This window comes from Lissotriton helveticus, chromosome 7 (assembly GCF_964261635.1).
Source record: "Lissotriton helveticus chromosome 7, aLisHel1.1, whole genome shotgun sequence".
Classification (NCBI taxonomy): domain Eukaryota; kingdom Metazoa; phylum Chordata; class Amphibia; order Caudata; family Salamandridae; genus Lissotriton; species Lissotriton helveticus.
Window position 1 is genome coordinate 846428785 of NC_136068.1, and position 13805 is coordinate 846442589.

Genomic DNA, 13805 nt, shown 5'->3' on the forward strand with positions numbered 1-13805 from the left:
AATGGGAAGCGGACCTTGGGATCCCTATAGGGGAAAAGCTATGGGAGATGCTGATGGAACTGGCGTGGAAATGTTCTAGAAATGCGAGATTTCAATTAATACAGTTTTATGTGTTTCATAAAGCGTACTTCACCCCTCACAAAATTAACACATTTTTCGGAACCCAAACAGCCTGCCCACGTTGCAAACTAGAAAACGCTACATTTGTAAACATGTTCTGGGAATGAATGAATGAATGAATGAAAATAATTTATAACGCGCAAAACAATAACCCGAAGGTATCAAGGCGCCTAACAATCAAATCAGAAAGTAGAACCATTCATCCACTACACATAGGCTTGCCGGAAGAGGCGAGTTTTAAGTGCACCACGAAATGCCTGTAGTGTGGGTAGGGACCTGAGATCAAAAGGGAGTTCGTTCCACCATTTAGGGGCAAGTGTGGAAAAGGCCCTGCCGCCCCATTTAGCTTTTCTTATACGAGGGGCTGACAAAAGCAGTTTCCCGGGGGAACGCAAGTTCCTTCCAGGGATGTAGTTAGAAATGATGGAGCTTACTCCCGAGTCACTATTTTTTGAAATGACTCTATATGTCATGCACAGGACCTTGAACCGTACTCGGTATTCTACCGGAAGCCAGTGCAATGTTTTCCTGGCTAACGTAGCCGAAGTACGTCTGGGAGCGTCCAAGACAAATCTTGCCGTGGCGTTTTGGACCACCTGTAAGCGCTGCAGGAGGCTCTTGTTCAGCCCCGCGTACAGCGCATTACAGTAGTCTAACCGCGAGCCTATTAATGCCACAGCTACCTGCTTTCTGGATTGAAACGAGAGATATTTCCTGATCCTCCGCAGGGTGTGGATTAGGCCCCAACAGGTGGAGATGGTTCTGCTCACCTGTCCGTTCATATCCAGGACTGGATCTATCATCACCCCCAGGTTCTTGGCAGAAGTAGTGGGGGAAGGGCAAGCTCCAAGCGAATTGGGCCACCAGCTATCTGACCAGATGTTATTGTTCCCTCCAAACACCATTACCTCAGTCTTCTCCCCATTCAGTTTAAGAGAGTTCTGAATCATCCAGTGACCAACCGCCTCCATACAAGATCTAAACTTGGAAGCGGTCTGCACGTCTGAATGGGAGAGAGAGACGAGGATTTGGGTGTCATCAGCATAGGAAACTACCTCCATCCCGAAAGATCTTATAAGTCTGGCCAGTGGGGTCACATAGATGTTAAACAGGGTCGGACTAAGAGCCGACCCTTGAGGGACCCCACATAGCACAGGTCGGGATGGAGATAGAAACTCACCCAGTTTGACTCTTTACTCTCTCCCAGCAAGAAAAGAGGTCAGTAGATCCAAAGCTGCCCCCCCCACCCCCACGTCCCTCAGACGAGATGTAAGTACTGAGGGGGAGAGGGTGTCGAAGGCAGCGGTCAGATCTAAAAGGACCAGGAGGGTGGTCTGGCCCCCATCCACTGCCCTGCGGATGTTATCGAGCACAATGGTGAGGGCCGACTCGGTACTATATTCCCTCCTAAATCCATGCTGGGAGGAGTCCAAGCAGCCCGAGCATTCCACGAAGGCCGCAAGATGCTTGTTCAGATGTGCTTCAAGCATCTTAGACGGAGCGGGAAGCAACGAGATTGGGCGGAAGTTTTTTAAGACCTCCGGGTCAAGGGAGGCCTTTTTTAGCAGTGGTTTTACCACTGCCTTCTTCCACTCCAACGGGAAGACACCGTTTCTTATAGCTAGATTCATTATCTCCAGCAGCGGTGGTAAAAGGGTCTCCCTACACTGCTTGATGATTTTCAGTGGGCAGGTATCCATGGGGGAACCGGATTTGATCTTATTAGTCAAGATTTCAAGATCCTCAAGAATAAGAGGTGGAAAGGAGTCCAAGGAGCCCAATGAAGAAGAGTCGGTGGTTGGCATATTTATCTCAGCCATGACAGTGGGCACACTAATGCAGGCTCTTTGTTTTTCCAGAGCTAGGTGGATGTCCTCTATCTTAGTGTGGAAAAAAGAGGCAATCCTATCGCATAAGTCCTGCGAAGGTACGACAGGGTCAGGGGCCTGTAGATTGACGAGGGAATCAACAATTGTAAAAAGCTCCTTCGGCGATGAGAGCGAGGATGTCAGGGTCACAAAGTAATCCTGTTTAGCCTGCACGATCTCAGCCTTATATTTCCTAATAAGGAGTTTGTGAGCCTCTTTATTCTTGAGGTCCCAACTGGAGTGCCAAAGTCTTTCCTTCCTCCTTACCTCTTGTCTGAGGAGCCTAAGGGAGTCGGAGAACCACGGGGCAGATGGTTTCTTCCTAGCTCGGCGGCGGGTCAGTGTAGGGGCCAGTTCATTCATAGCCTCAGTGATAACATACTCAAAATGACCAACTGCGGTCTGTACATTGTCCATGCCGGTGGTGGAAAGGCTAGCAGCCCAGGGCTCAAACGAGTGACTGTTAATATTCCTGAAGGTTCTAGCCGTTTCCACAACGTGATTTCCCTTTTTGCCTCCTTCCTCCCTGTCATACTGCAGGTGAAATGGAACTGCAAGGTGGTCAGACCAGGACAAGTGCAGCGGATCCTTTGTGGTAAGACGGACGTCATTTGAGAAGATTCCATCTAGCATATGGCCTGCCCGATGAGTGGCCCCGCGGACTAACTGCACAAGTCCACAGGACGCCAGCCCTTCAGTAAGATTTAAAGTATCGGAGACATCATGTCGTTCTAGGTGGTAGTTAAAATCGCCAAGGATGGTGAAATTCTCCCGACCAAAATATGGTTCCAGGACCTGCAGGAGACTGGAGGTAAAGCCAGTTCGCGGGCCTGGTGCTCGATATAATAGGATGCCATTAAGGAAAGGGCGTTGCACTTCCTTTATAGAAAAATAAAGTGCTTGAAAACACTCTGGGAAATCAAGGATGGGTACAATATGGCATTGTAGAGGATCTTTATAGAAGATCGCTATGCCCCCTCCCACTCGGCCCTGCCTATCGAGTCTAGCCAGGCAGTATCCTTCCGGGACAGCTTCGATTAGGTCAGGGCCAGACGACTCTTTAGCCCATGTTTCGGTGACAAATACAAGGTCAGGCGTTCTATCCGAAACCATCTCCCTGAGCATTATCTTATTTTTAACAAGGGAGCGGGCATTAACCAGAATGCCTTCTACTCCCTTGCTCCTAGGTCTAATAGGATCCGAGTGACCAGAGGGAGAGTGTTGGGGGGGGTTGATAGACCTAGGGTTGAGATAACAGCCACATTGTAAGGGGGAGCGAAAGTCAGCAGGTTCAAAGGTATGCATACATCCTGCAATGCGAGGTTTCAGGCGCAGCATTTCCTGTAAGGAGTAACTATAGAGGGGGGGTCTGTTGAGGTCATGATTCAGAGTCCAGCCGTCCAGCGCGTCCTCAGCGCGGACGGGCGCAGACGGGTTGGACTCTGGCGTGACTCCGGCGTCACTGCGGCGCCCACGATGTGCGTACACGCTGCGCGTCATATTCTTACAGTTATAGAGGGCTCTAGTGAGTCCACGTGCTATGCTTCAGCCAGTGGCTGAAGAGCGACTAGCTCGCCCCACCCAAGATGGCCCCCAGGTCAACAGAGCGCTGGGACCAGGCTGCCCAAGTGGCAGTGAGAGTGGCGTAGTGCCACAGTGTAAGAATGCCCACAACTACCTGGATTTTGGGAGGAGGTCATGACCAAGCTAGGTGAAATAACAGTGGAGATATTCAGCGGACCCCGGGATTTTGTCTGATACATTGGTTCCCCCACACTGCTCGTAATAAAGTTACCAGTAAAGTTATAGATTTTGGGTTAGTCCTAGGTAAGAGAGAAATTACCAGACATTGGAAGGCAGTCACTACGCCTAGTGCTGCCCGGTGGCTGCGAGAATTTATAAAGTGGGCTGACTGCGAGGGGATTTTTAGACTACAAATGGCCCAGAGAACCAATAACGACAAAATGATGAACACAGCTACGACATGGGTGGCGATGGTGGACTTGCTCAAGAGCCCGATAGATGACACTGACTGACCTTACTGACCTTCTGGGGGGGACTTGTTCTTGTGCACTGAAACATTGTCTTTCTTGAACAAGAGTCCTGGATGTTGGGTAGCGGTAACAGTATGAGGGCTTCACCATAAGGGGATGGCTGCTTTCTGGTACTGTGGTCTCGAATGTCCTGTAAGAGTACATACTGCACAACACAGAGAGATACGAGGTAGAACGACATGTCTGACGGGGGGAGGTGGGTAGATAGGGTTTGAGGGGGAGGAGGACAGGGGGGGATTTGTTAACCTGTTAACCCATTGACTGTTGGGATAGTTAAGAGTATGATCCAGCGTGGAGTCGTAAGGATTTGACTCTCTAGGTAGAGATGTAGATCGCAAATATCCTAGAAATGTTGGTTAGGTGGATAACTATAGGAACACTGGCTGAGGCGAAGACACCAGCAGGGAAGTAATCCCTACGACCATGTAATCATACCTGCAAACGATGTTAAAGAATCAGATATTATGTATACTGTTTCCTCCGAGCACTGATTTTAGTGCATATGTTGTAACTGAATAAAGTCTGTTTACAAAAAAAAATAGGAAGCACTGTGCAATGACATCAGCCAGGCTACCAAACCAAGAACAGCTAGGAGGCGCACACCCCGAGGTGATATTTGTCATAAGTACAAAGTTCTTTTGCTTAAACATGTAAATAACAAAGCAAGTCATTAGCTTCACCAGATTCCATGTTGTCTCCACTGTACCTACACCTGCGCATCAAGATACTGGGAAACATAGTTTACAACGCACGTGTTACAACACGTGTCACTACAACAAATTTTTTACAACCTGAAATCCTTGACAACGCATGTCATTACAATGCATAAGCCATTACGATGCATTCCCCAAAGTAACACCCCAGGGGAGTTAGAATAGTAATTGCGTTGTAATGGATTATGGGTTGTAATGACATAATGGCATGCGTTGTAATGGATTTCCTGTTGTAAAAAAATCCTTGTAATGACACGCTTTTTAACATGTGCGTTGTAACGTGTCATATTCCAAGATACTACTATTCATGGGGATCAGGCAAGGTATGCACCAATGCAGCATGAAGAACCATTTCTCACAATGCGAAGGGCTCAACCCCTTGGTTAAGGGTAACCTCAGGTTAACACTTCACTAAAACCACCGATCCATTTCTTACCACTAACCCTGAATAATTGTATGACCAGAACCACACTCTCAAGTGAACCCCCGCACGTTGTCTAGACCTGACCACTCTAATCCGCCACTTCAGCCTCATAAACACACCCTCATCCTTGAAGCATGTGTTTGACAGGCATGACCTCCTTACTTCCTCTGAGTTCATCTCGTTGACCTCACTGAAACATGGCTCGAAGATAACTCCATTACTTATAAACAACCTTAACTTAAATTACAAAACAACCCTGAAGAAATTAGAGGGCAAAAGTAGGGAAGGGGGTATTTCTAGCACATGCAAATGACCTGACCTGAACAACCTTCTCATTGCCAATTTCTAAATGTTTGAGTATGTAGCAGCCCACTTCTCACTTAATCCAAGCAGCTCTCTGATTGCTGATGTGCTTTACTACCTCTCACCCCCCGGCTCAACCATAATTTCATGGAGGAAATTCTAGAAGTGTCACTATAGTATTTTCTAACGCCAACAAACACATTGGCAGGGGTGACATGAATTAATGGACTGACAAGCCTGACTCAAAACATACAGCTGACATTATCAACATGCAAACCAGGGTCTACCAACAAGTGAGAGCTGCCCCAGAGCTTACTGTTGGCCACACACTCAACCACACATTCATATACAACTTAGAAACACTGACCCTAGAGGACCAACAGCAGATTTGATCAGATTATTCTTTCATTTCCATCAACCTATCCAATCTAAGTTACAAACTAATTACCCCAATAATAACGCCCTGCTTACTATCATTATAAGGCACACCAGAAACATCACTTCAGAGGACTTTGAGATGGCATTGAAAAGAACAAGCAAGCCAACACAACACTGCTAAATGACCTGTATGTCTGCCACTCCATAGATGCTGACTGCAGCGAAATCTAGAAAATCCTAGCAAGGGATCAAAGCAACCACTAATTGGTTCAGTGGAGAGTTAGCTGAACTACAAACATGCCAACCACAAGTCGGTGCTTGGCCGGTGGACGATGAGGACCAATGAAGATAAAACGTGTTGTCAATGCATGGGAGAGGCTACGACAAAGCAATTAGGGGAGCCAAAAAGGCCCACCTCGCCAGATGTATTAATAGAACATTCAATCAAATCGAGGACATTTTCATCTATCAGAATGTTCCAAACCTGATCCACTGAGAGGAAAACCTTGTATTCTCACTACACTGCTACGACCTGCAAAATGTATGTGAAGATAAGTTTGCCAAAATCTAAAACTTGATGACCAAATAACTGGTACAATCCTCCATCGCAACCACTTTTAAAGTCCAATATTTGTTATTCAAGCAGCTGGACATTGACAAAAAGCTTGTCCACCAAGACCAAAGTGTTTACCTCAGCATCAGGCATTAAACAATTCCAACTATTTCTTGCAAAAAACACTACAAATAAGATGTATGCCTCCCTCATCTATAGAGATGTGTCCATCTCCCCAAAACAGGCCAACATCTCACCTCTTTAAAAAAACAACACTTGAAGATCATAAGGCTCTGTCTCGCTACTGACCAAATCTCCAGTTTCCTCTTCCAAATGAAGATCATGGCTCAGGAGGCTTCAAGACCACTACAAAAGCATGTTGAACTAAATCATAACCATCATGACCATCAGTCAAGTTTTAAACCTTCAGTGGGCGCTGCATCAGCCCTATCTAAAAGGTGTGAGGATCTCCTTCTTGCCACTGATGAATCTAAGAAAGTAGCCCTGATACTCTCTGACCTCTCACTGGCCTCCCCAGGAAACTTGCTGCCGGACTTCAAAGGCTATAGGGCTAGATGTCGATAATGTGTCTGAAACTGTGGAAACGCAAGGACATCAAGTGTGCCTGACAGCTATCCATGGGCTTGCAGCAACGGCCAGGATTAAATGCAAGAGTCTCTGCACCGTCCACAGAGCATACTGGACCAATCATCTGGAATAATTTCAAACCATGGCCCCACATAAAGCCCCAGCCAAGAATCTCTGATTATCTTGTGCCCCCTGACCCAACAACAATCCTTCAAGAGTGCTGAGTCCCATACCACAGAAAACGTCAAAAAAAGGTAAGTACACTCTTTATTGAGCCCTGGACAGTCGCCAACACCACTCCTCCTCCTGGCTGTCTACTCTTTCATGTCAATCTAACTGCCTGCATTCTAGGACAGATAATTCCAATAAATGCATTCCAATGACATCAATGACATCACATATAGATTTACCAAACAACTAGAACACGAAATGGAAAGAGGACAAGGTCAAGACACCAATTCTGTTGTTTTCCATACACAGGACATGTCAGCAATATAGGTACACTCTTTACTCAGCCATGGAAGGGTGGCAACTCCTTTCTTCCTCCTGGCTGTCTTCTCTCCCCCTCTCTCACTCTCTCTCACTCTTTTTTTAATGTAACTGCCTGCATTCTGAAAATACAGTTTCAATAAATACATTGCAACGACATCAGAAATAGATTTGCAAAATAACGAGAATATGAAATGGAAAGAGGGCACGTTGAAGACACCACAAAGAGTACAAGACATTTGATGGATCTTTGGCAGTACAGTATCCAAGAATGTGGAATGTCCTCAACCCCAAAATAAGATCTGAACCTAATCACATGTGAATTAGGAAACTTTTAAAAAACAATCTATTCCGGCTTGGCTTTAAGTTTTCTCCACAGCCAAGGGTTGCAATTAACGAATATAGGATTCGGGCTCCACATTTACAGCTGTGCATTCACCACCTGTCTGTTCAATAGACTATACAGCATTAACTCATCTAGTACATTGAAGTAATTGAACAGTAACACATTGTGCTCTACAAAACTAACGATTGAAAATCACAAGTGAATAATCAATTATTGTTATAATAATTATCACCAAGCTCAATGCACTTCAAGTTTTTGTTTTGCAATGACCTGGTTTAATAAATGGCCCCTATGTTGTTATTCTGTCCTATAAACAGATTTACATATAAACAAAGACTGCAGCCCACAAAAACACACTGGAGCCCACAAAACCACAATCATATAATGATCAATGCGGACTGAGGAATACAGGGTTGATGACATCATGCAACAAGAGCTGTACATTTTGGAAATGCAGCTTCAGCTGACTCACTTCCTTCTCAGCCAAGTCAGGAGAAGAATAATATTTAGAAAATGAAAAATACTGTAGGGCTTTACTAACTGGGAAAGTATCCAGAGGACCTGCCTGATAATGGAACTCATAAAGAGTACACTCTCTTTGATTAAACAGCACATAAAACTAAAGGTGAGCAAAGATGAGGCCATGACAGCAATGACATAATTAATAACTGCGCACCTATATTATGCTACTGGTTCAAAATGTAAATTAACCAATGAGTCACTTGGCATTTCGCAAGCAAGGATCTGGAAGATAACCAGTCACAGATGCCACAATCCTTTTGCCACATGAGTTGTGATTTCTTCTTGCACACCTCAAGACATCCAACATGCTAATAGAGACTAGAGGCACCATCAGCTTCACACATCACATCATCAAGTAGCCTGATAGCCCCTTGTTGTATTCTCATGTCATGGTATTTCTCCTATGTTACCCTTTCCCTAGCTGCTCAGCCCCTCTCACCAACTGTCCTCACTCATCCAGTCACCCAAAAATTCTACTCATGGTCCACACACCAACATGCCACTCAGAACACACACACAGGCTGATCAGCTAGGGAAAGGGTAACATAGGAGAAATACTATGACATGAGAATACTACATACCTCTTCCCTAATGAACAGACCTGCGCCATCAAGGGAAGCTTGCTCCTGAAAAATGCACATTTCATGATCTACATGGCTATCTGTCCTGCGCATTTTCTGTTTATTTCAAGATGTGGGCGCTACTTTGGAGGTGCATGAAAAATTAAATGAAGTTGGCAGCGTGTGGAGTCTGTTTTGGCAAAGATCGTGTTCCTGGCCATCCACTCTACATATACAGATGCATGGAGTACTTTGGCCACGCATGGTGAATACGCATCTGAGCATTGGATTGACCTTTGGAGGTGACCCATTTTCGTCTATTATTATTGGCATTTTTTGAGCCACCTTTGAGCCAGCGCCAGTTCAACCGCTTCCCGCATATTCAAAAGACTGACACGTGTCACATTTAGCACGCACACTTACCTACAACTTGCTGCCTGCCACATTCCTCTGTGCGCCACAGCCTGCTAGCTGCTCAGCCCCTCTCACCAACTGTCACTCCTCATCCAGTCACCCAGGCATTCTACTCATGGCCCACACACCAACATTCCACTCAGAACACACACACAGGCTGAGCTGCTAGGGAAAGGGTAACATAGGAGAAATACCGTTACATGAGAATACTACACCCCTCCTTTGCTTACAACGATAACAAGTGTTACACAGGCCCAACATACATTATGCTGTGCCCGCCTCTGCATCACTTCCTACTCACAAGCCTCCCTGGATCATGTGATGATGCCCCCATCCTAGGTGCCTATTGAGTAGATAGACAATGCAAAGACAGAGACATTGTCCTACTATGTGAGTCCAAAGCTAGAACAGGACTGCACAGATAAATACACACTGTGCCACCTTACCCACGTGACAAGGGTGTAGCTATCCACGGTGCAGCAGGTGCACTGCGGCCCACAGGTTTGAGGGACCCTCTGGGTCCCAACTCTGGATTCCAGCTCTATTTGTCAATCAAACTGTGCTAGTTTGGCCTGTTTTCCTCGCTTGCGTTAGAGACCATGGCACCCTTGCTACACCACTAAGAAGTAATCCCAATCATGACCCAGCCTTTCCCCCAACATTAGCCAATAGATATTCCTTGAAGACATGGCTGGAGACGCCCTACCACAACCATCTCACCGCGAACACAACAGGCCACAACTCTGTCATGAGGCCTTTTGTATGAACAGTGTGGAGAGGACACCGCGGTAAAGGGAACAGCAATGGCCTCGTAGCGTCAAATGTGAGGAGAAATGCTTATTGCAACTTTTGTATGAGTGGCAACGTCTAATAGGGAGGTAGAAATGTAATGACAGGGCTTTTGCACAATTCCCCCAGAACCTTTGGATTGGAGAAAGACGTCCCTAACCCAGTGAAAGGAAGCTGTTAATGTATCCTGTAGATTTTGAGCAGTGTGAGAACATGACTCGGTGTTAGAATGGGCCACAGACTCCCCGAATACTGTGTTAGGGGCCCCTGAGGCACTACCAGTTTAGCTGCGAGTGCCCTTCGCCCTTAGTTTCCTGATAAGAAGAGTAAATCCCTCCCTTTACATTATTGAGCTCTTTGTCTATGTGAGTGGATCTAAGATAGATGCAGGGTCTACCTTTAGGCAGAGTTCCTGACCCCGTTAATTCCCTTTCTCCCTAAGACTAGGCATAACAATGGTGTTCATTGAAAGTAGAATATTATCTGATTAAATACTGTTAGCGCACGAGCACCTTGATAATAAATATACCAATAAATTAACATCCTCTGCAATTCAGACAATACACCCAGCATTATTACTAACAGAGAGTATGTTTAAATGATGTAGGGCCATACGTAGGTAGCCCAATACCAGTCGGTAACGGCCGAAATTACCGAATTTCGGCCGTTACCGACCGGTATTTAGGGTTTGATACCTTATTTTAAGGAATCGGTAATTACCGAATCCAAAAAGCTATGTAGGAGCCACTCAAGTAAATACCGATTCTTAAATACCGAATCGTACCGATTCAGTAATATTTACCGAATTGTTTCCTACATACCATTTACTGATTCTGAAATACCGAATCGGTAAAACTCGGTATTTAAGAATCGGTAAATGTAGATTACCTAAATATGGCCCAATGTGCTTTGATACCTTTATATGATTTCTTGCTGTGAAGTACACACAATGAGAGGGTTCGTTTAAAGAGACATTTTTCAATTTGAGATGGGCAATTCACGCTCTTCCAAACGGTAAGCTAAACATGTGCTGAATCCAAGAGTGCTGCACAGCCTCAAACAACAGCAGGCTGAGCAAAGCAAGAGGTTAAAAGGGGCCACACAGTTTAATGAAATTTAGCAACTGCAAAGGTGTTTTTAATAACAATATTTTCCAGAAAATCATAGATTTCGTATTTTAGATTTGGACAATTATCACTTTATGTCATTATAAGTGCTTGCAAACTTATTCCTTATAACAAAAGTGCGGTGTAAAAGATCATGCACATTGCCATAGTATAAATGAAACAAGCATTTACAATGCAACGGTTTCGCCTTCGGAAAAGTTAGAGCTATTGGCATTGTAAATGACAAACTTTTTATTTATGTGTTGGTTTTGAAAACAGATAAATAAATGGCATTGTCATTTACAATGCCAATAGCTTACTCTGTCGCAAATGCGAGACGTATTGCATTTGCACACACACACCACACAAGAGCCCCCCACACACACCACACAAGAGCCCCCCACACACACCACACAAGAGCCCCCCCACACACACCACACAAGAGCCCCTCCCACACACACACGCAAGAGCCCCACACACACTTGCAACTGCTATTATAATCACATTAAATGCACGATCGTGTGTAACTTTTATGTGTTCATCGTGCAAAACCCTACTGGCAAGCATTGTGTTGTGCATTAGAGAATGTCATGCAACAGGGTCAGATGCGCCAAAGGTACTCGAAACATTTGGAGAAACAACAAAACGAGTATGGTTTTCCGACAGACAGCAAGATATCTTCAATTAGCTCGAAGTGTATTTGTAACGAAACATCGTGTCAGAGTACAGAAAAACACATTTTATTGCATGTTATTATTCACATTCTATTGCATGTTGTTATTCACAGCGGATCCAATGCAACAGTCAGCCAATAGTGTATTAAAGAAAAATAAACTTGCACAACATCACAATGTAAAAAAAAGCTACACATCTTAAAGGACGGATTCGTTATGCCCTGGATTACAAAAAATCTTCTATTAGTAGAGGTCTTGGCGTCTCGTCATTCTGATTTTCTGAAAAGGATATTTGAATTGGGGTATTTAAAGTGCTTTCTTGAGTCTACTGTTAAAAACGGACTCCATAAGAAATTCAGACCACCGGATCATTTACTGAGTTGACATTCACTCCAGTGGTGCATATGGGTGGCCAAGAATATGACCAGGAAAAGAAACAAGTGGTAGTCAAGAGCAAGAGAGATCCACAGATTTACTGTGATGTTCGACTGTCTGTGGGAGGTGAAGGGTTACTTATGTCATGAAGCATTTCCGGCAAAGTCTGCTGACATTATTGTGACTGGAACTAAAGAAGAGAGACGGAGAGAGGTCTGACCATTATTAAGTATTTTTTTACAGCTTCTTTTTTAATTTTCTTTTTTAATATTATAGTGGGGTTGGTTGTCCTGATTTCTGCAGTGTTAAGACGTACAGTACAGCCTAGTATCTGTGGACACCAGCCGGTGGTAGGGGAGCCAGGTATTCTGCCTACAGTGGTATTCTGCCTACAGTTTCCAGGAGAATTCCATTAAAGAGAGGAGCATTCAATCTTAGAAGGCATCCAGGTATTTTCTATTTGTTATGGTTAGAAGGCTAAAACACAGTTAAGCAAACAGTTCCACAGCTCTTAATGAAATATCAACAAACATGAGAAGCTGCCAAACATATGGAGTCCACCTAGAAACACTGCCTTATGCCCACTCTATTGTTCACATGTGCAACCAGATTACCTGAACATGACATAAAGCGGGGGCAGAAATGCTTCTGTACAACCAAAGCACTCATCAGGCAATTGCGACATGTTGTTAGTGACTACATAATACCAGCATTGCTCTAGACAGACAAACTAACATGCAAACAAAAAAAATCAGGAACTATATAGCAGGCAAGGGGATACTGGTATAAAGATGTTGAAAGCAAAATAATGCAGTGTTTTGCTCTGCACTGTCTGCAAGCCAGAGGCGATCGCTCATGTCCTACCTAACATGGCAATATTTTCAGAGCTGCAAGAAAGCTGGCCAGTCTCGATCTAGGTGCTTATCAGGTGATGTCACCTACCACAACAACGATGACAGCCTATACTAGTGTCACTCATGACGTCTTCAAAAACTAAATGCTTTGCTTGGGTTTCATTAGCACTCAGCTGCTTTGCTGGTGCTATTGCCGAGAGAAACAGCAACACTTTACTCACATTTAATTCAATATGAGGTTTACAAAGGGTTCCTAAGCTTTTGATAAAAAGGCAGGGCTACTCTTGGTTTATGGATAGGCGAGTTCGCCTCTCATGACAGTAAGGTTAGAATCTGGAATTATGGAGAATTACTGTTTTTCGTGCAAGGCTTGATCTTATCTCACTCCTGTAGATCACTGAAACCTACGACATGTGGTAATGAACACTCTGTAACGTCTTTAACCCGCTGAATATCCCTTTAGACGCAACTATGCAAAAACTAGAGGTTTTGGTAATCAGCAAATCCACGGCGGCCCGCTGAATAGATATGCTTAAAAAGTGATTAACTGCATTACATGCTACATTTTCGGATTTATTAATTCTAGACTGCAGCGCTCTACACTTTGCACAATCCCTGCGACTCCTCTAACCCATTGAACACTAGGCGTATGGTCTGCAGAGTGCGAATAAGGGC

The 13805-nt window shown here is 44.6% G+C and overlaps 1 protein-coding gene across 1 annotated transcript in view; it reads right to left on the reverse strand.

The window, feature by feature from the left end:
* FGF18 (fibroblast growth factor 18) overlaps nt 1-9403 on the reverse strand; it is a 623159-nt gene extending 613756 nt beyond the window's left edge. The window contains exon 1 of the mRNA XM_078653356.1: nt 9342-9403. The gene's annotated coding sequence lies outside the window, so the exon portion shown is untranslated. The remainder of the gene's footprint in view (nt 1-9341) is intronic.
* Between the last annotated feature and the right edge of the window lie 4402 nt (nt 9404-13805).